We start from the raw sequence: 7,470 nt of genomic DNA, 5'->3' as shown, positions 1-7,470 counted from the left end.
AGATGAAATCAGGAGAGAGAGAAACCAACACTCGTTTTAAGACCACAGAAAAAGATAGACTGTTTTATGGGGAGCTTGATACACTGCTGCAAGATGCTTTGAATTTTTCGATGATCAAATATACATGATCAAGCTGTGCATGTTAGGGTGTGAGGTGCACTGATGGTCAATGGCTATTGATCAGGCTGTTAAGTGTTTCTGCTCAGTTTTATAAATATAGATGGATCCCAGATGATTTAAAGAATTGGATAGTTAAGAAACTGGCATTCTACATTTCTTTGGAGAAGGGGAAATGGTTGGTCAGTCACAAAAAACAAAAACCATTGTTTACTCCTCCCCTCCACCCCCCACCCCACCACGCCTTGTAAAAGGAGAACTTCATTTGCCAGGGGTGTTCATGAACAGAGTAAAAATATTCCAAGTGTTTTGTTTGGGGTCTACTCAAAACAGTCACTTTACTTGAGCATTAGTCACAGGCTGGGAGTCTACTTCCCTCTATCCTTGTCTCTCTCTGTCTCTCTTTCACCCATCCATCTACCCCCCCCCCCACACACAGAGGCAACCACAATTTTGACCCAGAATGACATGCTGCTGAAGAGATGGGGAGAGTGTCATTTTGGAGAGTAGGATCCAAGGTCCTTAAAACCCTTCTGGTTAGGAACAGGGTGAACTGGCCACATGGCCTTTCCAATTAGCTGATTTCTCACTAAAGATTTTTTAGAAAAGTGTGGGGGACATGGAGTGGTGAAGATTTAAAGATAACCTCTAATTGGTCTGGAAAAATTCAGCGAACACTTAGAAAACCTATTTCTCTTACATTCTCTCTTTCCTCCTCTCCTTCTCTTTTTCCTGTCTCTTTCACTTTGGCTCTAGAAATTAAAAGTGGACTTTGAAAGGAAGAGGCCATGAGGAACAGTTGAGAAGGGGGAGAAAAGAAAGCAAAGTCTTTATTTTTTAAAATTGTGTTGCATGGCAGTCTTGTTGGTAATCATCCAATTAGCTGTTTTGTAAAAGGTCATGTTCAAGAAAACCAGCCTTCACCTAGATCAGTGAGACTTAAGCATACAGACAATTTATAGTTACCCTTTGGTTTCACATCTGTAAAAGACAGAGTGTGGATTTTAGATTTTTCTGTCTGGAAATACCTTTTCCATCTAAGAGCCCCTCACTGGGGGAGCTCAGGCATTCCTATTGATAAATCCTCCTTGAAAATGGAACTGAAATTGGCATCCCTCAACAAAGTTGATTCACCTAGAAATGGATGAATCAGTCCTGATTGGGTGGACATGCCCTTTCACCTCATTGTGCCTGACCTATCACTTAATTAATCTCTCCCAGATGCAGAGCTGTTGACAATGCCAAAGATAAGCAGTATTTTGAACAAAGCAGAGAGCTTTTTAAAGCACAAGGCACAGGGAGGTTTGAGGCTCTTAAAAATGTGTAAACCATGAGCATTTAGATGGAGTTTGTTATAGCTAAGACTCAGAGATGGTTCCATCTTTGCGAGAAACTTTCTGGGCTTTTCTTTAACCACTGGTATCTACCTCCACTCATTTTCTGCCTCTCTTTTCTGTCTCTGGATCCCTTCTTCCTGCCACTCCCTCTCTCTGGATTCAGGCTATTCACGGCTAGTTTTCTCAAGATTGTCCTCTGCCTCCCAGCCTTGTCTCTGCCTCTTCCAATGCTTTTGATAGTATTAGGGCTATCGAGGTGGTCAGCTTCGAAGGCTTCGGGTGACAAAATATTGACTGCATTTGCTAGTGCCTTATGAAGGAGGACATTTGTGCTGCAGGCACCTTGGTGACATACAGGGAATTGTTCATTAATTAAAAGACTTGCTAATTGCTGCTTGAATTACTATACAGAGAGAATGAAATGAGTTTGTAAAAAATGACAATTTGGGGAATTTTTTGTTTTGCCTCAGACATTCTTATAAGCAGGTCCTAGAAAATGTGTTGCTTTTACTTATGCCTCTATCATCAACTATTCAATTGAGCTTCAATTAATGATAATATATGGTCCGGGATCCTTACTGGGCTGACTGATGGAAGAGCTTTGTTGAATTTGGTGCAGGTGGCACTGTTTAATAAGCACAGGAAAGAGTGAATAATGTAGTGCTTGCAAAGAGAAGTAAATGCAAAATAGATCGCTCTAATTATGGCAGCCCCCAGAAATGGAGATGCAAGCTGAAATGGCCAACTAGCCGGGAAATTCCAAACAGAGATGATTGTCCCCTGCCTTTTTACTTTTGAGGACTGATGGTAGCTTAAAAGTAAATTTAGATGAGCTCATCTGCTTCAACACAAACACAAATTCAAAATCTAGGTCTGATGACCTATCCACATTTGCCTTAACTGTCTAGAAGCCTTTACCAGATAGTACAATTCAGCTCTAAAACAGGGCCATCTGAGCATTCCTTCCCGCAAGAGATCGGTACAAGCTCATTACTACCAGACTTCATGCTTTACTGCAAAGTGTCAGGAGATTCTGTTTTTGTTTTTGTTTTGTTTTGTTTGAATTTCTTTATGCCTGGGAAAATGAGTCTATTGGAAATCAAAGTGTGAATACTTGAGCAAACAGAATTTCCCATATACCTGCAAGGGCCCATAATGATTTTCATTCATGCAAAGATAATCGATGGAACGTTAGTTGTTTTAATTAATGGAAGAATAAAAATGGGGGAGGGGGCAAGAGGTTGGGCTTTGGTTGAAGCTTGTGTGGGAAATGACTCGTCCCTCACCTAAGGAGACAATGCCAGCTCCCCAAATAGCAGTAGAGGTTTGCTAATCAAGCCAGTGGAAAGTTGGGCTGGGGTAGAGAAAGGGCTCTGCTGAAAGCGCAGGGAGATGGTGACCACGCTGAGCATTTTCCCTTCCGTGCAACCTCACTGTTCCCCTCGGAAATGTACCACCTCACAGAAGAGGAACCTTCTTCCTTCCCAGGAAGGTGCGATTTGTGCTAGGAACCAGTATGTTTTGTGATGGTAAAATAGTGCCAGTGGCTGGGAAGCCAAAATCAACATTCTTTAGCCTTTAGCCGGGATTAAGGAAGGGCTGGGGCTAAATACTTGTGAGCTTCGGGAAATGGGCTGACAGACCAGACTGCGTGTGCTAGATGTGGGGCAATCCATATGCAGTAATGTGTCCTGCGTGTGCTGAGAGTCTCTGGTTGAGGACTCGTGGGAGAGCCAAGTCCAGCATCTTTAGCCAAAACCCCCTCTTTTTGTTCTATGGAAATGTTTACCAAATCCTCCTCCAGTCTAGTCAGCGCTGGCTGGGTACCCGTGTTGATTAGTGTATGTGAAGCTCATAAAAGGTTTATGAGGAAACCTTTGCTTGGAAATAGAGTTTAGGGGTGTCCTGCTGTCAGAGAGAGGTGGCAGAGATGTCTCTGAATGGAGAAAAGACTGTGGTAGGAATTTTTCCAGGCTCAAGCGCATGTAGATACAAGAGTGGTCAGTCAAGAGTTCAGCTGCTTCTTCCCCCATCCTCACTTTTTTTTCCCCATAGAATCTTCCTCATTTTCCTTTTAGCAAAATGTGGTTCCCTGTATGAGGAAATTCATTGCTGTTAGTTGTGCTCCTACTAAAATGCAACCAGATTAACAAGATGAGCGAAATTCTAGGACTAGGGTCCCTTCTAGGACTGAATAGTATTCTGAGTTAGATTAAGAATTACTCTCAAGCAATGGTGGTAGATACACCAGTTTTTAAAAATGACACATTGCAATATTTACTTTTTTGTGTGCTTCCAGGGCAGTTTACATCTTGCATGGAAATTAGAAGGTAGAGAAATGCAATTAGCTATTGTGTATTTTGTTACAATAGTGCTTTCAGAATAATCTGATCCAACAGATTTACATTGTTGACAATGTGGTTTAAGCGGACCCAGATACAAACTTTCCCCACCCTAATCAATAATGATAAATCCTTTGCTGAGATGAACACTCTCCAGCCTAGTATATTCATATTTCTTTTGCCTATTCCCTGTAATAAAATTGAACATTTTGTCACCACTTTGAGAAACACTGCCAAACACCTTAAAACACATGTCACATGCCAGCAGCCCCTCATTTCCCTCCTCTGGGAGTTTCTACATCTGGAATCATAATCACAGATAAAAACCTTGACAAAATTGCATCTGAGCACATTCCTCTCCGCAGCCCTTACTTTCTCATAACATTTAATACAATATTAATACCTGCTACCAAAAGGCAGGAGGGAGAAAAGGGCTGCCAACCTCCACGTTTCCTGATGCATCATGTTCAAACCTGAAATTCACACTTCGTGTTTCATTTTAAGTTCAGTGCATTTAACAGGGCCCTAGAGAGAGGGCCCTGGTTAGTTCCCCAACCTGCTCAGCTGACGCCCTGGGAGGCAGTTTCGGAACTGTTCAGATCGCTGCAGGGATAAGAGGAGGAGGAATTGGGCTCCTCTCCGCCTGAGTCGGGCCAAGCCATTTATCTATCAACAGACATGGTGTTCTTCCTCGAAAAAACTAAGGACCAGCTAATTTATATTGTCAGTATGAGTAACCAGCAGATTTTCGGTAAGGTTTGACCAAGGCAAAGAGTTGATTTCATAAAGTGGCCATGCCTGAGCTGATTTGCTGCTGACTGACAGCCTCTCACATCAGTATAAAACACTCCCTTCTTTGCCTCCCCTGCCCAGGCCTGGGTAGAAGGGGGTCATTTTTGAAAATATGGAACTTTTCTGCCATCCTTGTGACTCTGCTTCACCCTGTCTCTTCTTGGAGATGTCCACAACCCCACATTCCTGCATGGTGGCAAGGAATCACCTTTCCTCTGCTAAACAAACTCAAGACAGAGGTTATAGAGAAGCGGAAAGTGCAGGGAGCTTTCCCCACTGGGGGGTTCCTGGGGGCTATGTGATACACTGAAGTGGGCTTTCAGTTGGTAGTTTTGTTCAGTCCTCGCCATTCTCTAACCAGAATTAGAGTCAAGACAGACCCCAGCAATCCCAGGGAGCCCAACCAGCAATGCTCCCTCCCTTTTTAAAGTTTTTAACCACCAGGTTTTTGAAATGAATAACTAGCACCTCTAGTAGCAGCCTCACTGTAGAGAGACACACCCCCATAAACACACACACACACTTTCCTAAGCAAGACCTACTTCACAGCCGAGCAAGGAATATAATTTGCTGAAGGGTGCAACCCTGAAAACAGGAGACATTACACTTTACTCAGGGAACCGAGGCAGGCAACTGGCCCTGTGACTGCAGCCAACAGCTTTAAGAACACAGTTCCTCCTGCTGCAAGGCAGAGAAGAAACGGTTGTCTTCGCCTCTTTCTTCTTTGCATTTATTATCCAAAATGCTTTCCCCACCCCAATCCCCAGCACCATCCTCAGTGTTTCAGGTCACCCGTTGGCTGTACCCAAAGGGGGTCCCCGGCAGGCCGGTCTGGGGCCAAAGAGGGCGGCTCCCCCTGCGCGGAGTCCTTCCCTGGTGGCTCCCAAATCAGGCGTTTTCTCTGCCTGCCTTTCCCTCGGGAGAGACTCGAGAGGCTGCAAAAATCTGGGCGCCCGTTCGCTCGCTTGTCAAGAAGCAAACTGTCTTCACATTCTCCAAGAGCAACATCCCTGCCTAGGAAGAGGAAAGAAGAGGCAAAATAAATAAAACCAGTTAATGTTGTAGTTAACTTGCAAATCAAGTAAATCTGTTGGTGCCGTATTTGAGAAATAAACCATCAGAGCGTCACAGCAAACACACACTTCTGAACGTCTTCATTTTGATTTAATGGTATATCAGCGTCAACTATCGCTTCCTCTGCTGGTACACACGGCCTGATGCCGCGGGAGGAGGGTGCCCATGTTTATCACCGAGTGAGATGACTAATTACACCTTGTCAATCACCGGCTATGAAGACATAAAACCAGCGCGCACAATGAAGTAGTTGCCTGCAGCGTCAATTAGTTGGCGATTCGGAGGTTATTGCGTGGCCCTGCTTTGGCCGCCTCTAATAACGGGACAGAGCGCCGGGAACGGCGCACTGATCAATCACCCTCTTTCCGCGGCTGCCCGGCTCCCGCCCCCTCTTCCCCCGCCAGGCCCGGTCTCACTTTTTCTGGGCGGCATGTGCTTCCTCCCTCCGCGGCCCCGGCTCCTTGGCGCCGGCAGCCCTGGGAGCCCCGGGAAGTTTGCGAGCGGCAGCTCCGCAGCCGGCAGCCCGGAGCCCCGCAGTCTTCGGGGAGCGCCGGGGCTGGTGGCCCCTTTGTTGGAAGAGGCGTGGAGGGAGAGCTTTTGTTCTGAGTTAGTCACGGTGGCCGGCTGGAGGCTGCTACCTCATTATGCGCCGGGTCTGCCTGTCTGCGAGGAAGCAGATGGTGGGGAGGTAGGCAGCGGCGAGAGTAGCCAGACCTGAATTCCGTTCACCTGTCACCTCCCACAGAAGACAAGTTCAAGCGACCTGGGGAGTCCGTTCCCCTACCTGGGGGAGGGGCGTCGAGGGGCCTCTGTTTCCGGCGCTTCCGAAGGTTCCATTTACCTGCGGGTGCCTGCTCCCCCTACCCGCCGCCATCCTCGCGGCTGCGGCTTCTTGCACCGTGTAAATGTCACTCACGTGTCAGGATGTGTGTTTACAGCCTGTTCCTCTCCTTGTTTAGTCTCTGCGGACAGGGCTTAGCGGTTGTGCGACGTCCCCCTAGCCGCTGGGGGAGATTAGCAAAGTTACCGGCCTCTGAATTCAAGGCTGGGGTGGGGGTGGGGGTGGGGGTGGGGGGACGGGAGGGGCGCCCAGATCCCGTGGCGGGAAATGAAGTTTGAGCCCTTTGCCGACCCGAGCGCGTCCCAGCCAGACACGGAGGGATACATAGGCGGGCGCACCCGGCGGGAATCCTGACTGCCAGGGAATTCGGGGTCGCTCGGCGGTGGGTGTGGGCTGCTGGTCAGAAAGGTGACGAAGAAAGTGAGTGCTTACAGACACGGGGGAAGTGAAGAGCCGCAGGGTGTGTTTCCACCTTTCTGGGGAAGCCCGCGGCAAGAGTAACCGAGTGCTCCTCCCCCCGCCCCGCAGCCCCGAAGGAAGCCAGACCCTCGAGTTCTAGGAAACGTATTGCATCCTTCCAGCTTGGGCACAGAGCTGCACCACGGACAAACGCTCAAGGGTTGTCACAATTTTTTTCCTACCCGTTGGGCAACCTCCCGATGAGCCCCGATGACTCCCAGATTAGATTTTCATTCCCCCCTCTCTTTGAAAGAAAGTGCCCCAGATGCGTCAGTAAAACATGCTTATGTGTACGCGTGCAGGCGTCAGTGTGCCTGGGCGCTGGCCTTGTGCAGGCACTAGAGCATACACACGTCTGTGTGAACACTCGCGCACGCGCGTCTTTGGGTTGATGGTCCGTTCCTCTTTTGAAGGCATCTATGCATATGCAGCATGTACACACATCCTGGTAACTTGGAGAGTTTTGCAAATACGCAAAACATGGCCTCAGAGAATCCTACACAGGGAT

The 7,470-nt window shown here is 47.4% G+C and overlaps 1 long non-coding RNA gene across 1 annotated transcript; it reads right to left on the bottom strand.

Annotated features, from left to right (window-relative positions):
• Nucleotides 1-5,304: 5,304 nt before the first annotated feature.
• LOC145544464 (uncharacterized) lies at nucleotides 5,305-6,466 on the bottom strand. Its single transcript, XR_014081441.1, has 2 exons — nucleotides 6,079-6,466; nucleotides 5,305-5,602 (listed from the first exon to the last, which is right to left on the bottom strand). It is a non-coding gene; the product is annotated as an uncharacterized LOC145544464 (long non-coding RNA).
• Nucleotides 6,467-7,470: the final 1,004 nt, after the last annotated feature.

The sequence above is a fragment of the Giraffa tippelskirchi genome, chromosome 4 (genome assembly GCF_054371585.1).
Source record: "Giraffa tippelskirchi isolate mGirTip1 chromosome 4, T2T-mGirTip1v1.2.pri, whole genome shotgun sequence".
Lineage (NCBI taxonomy): Eukaryota > Metazoa > Chordata > Mammalia > Artiodactyla > Giraffidae > Giraffa > Giraffa tippelskirchi.
This window is presented reverse-complemented; position numbering and strand designations above follow the sequence as displayed.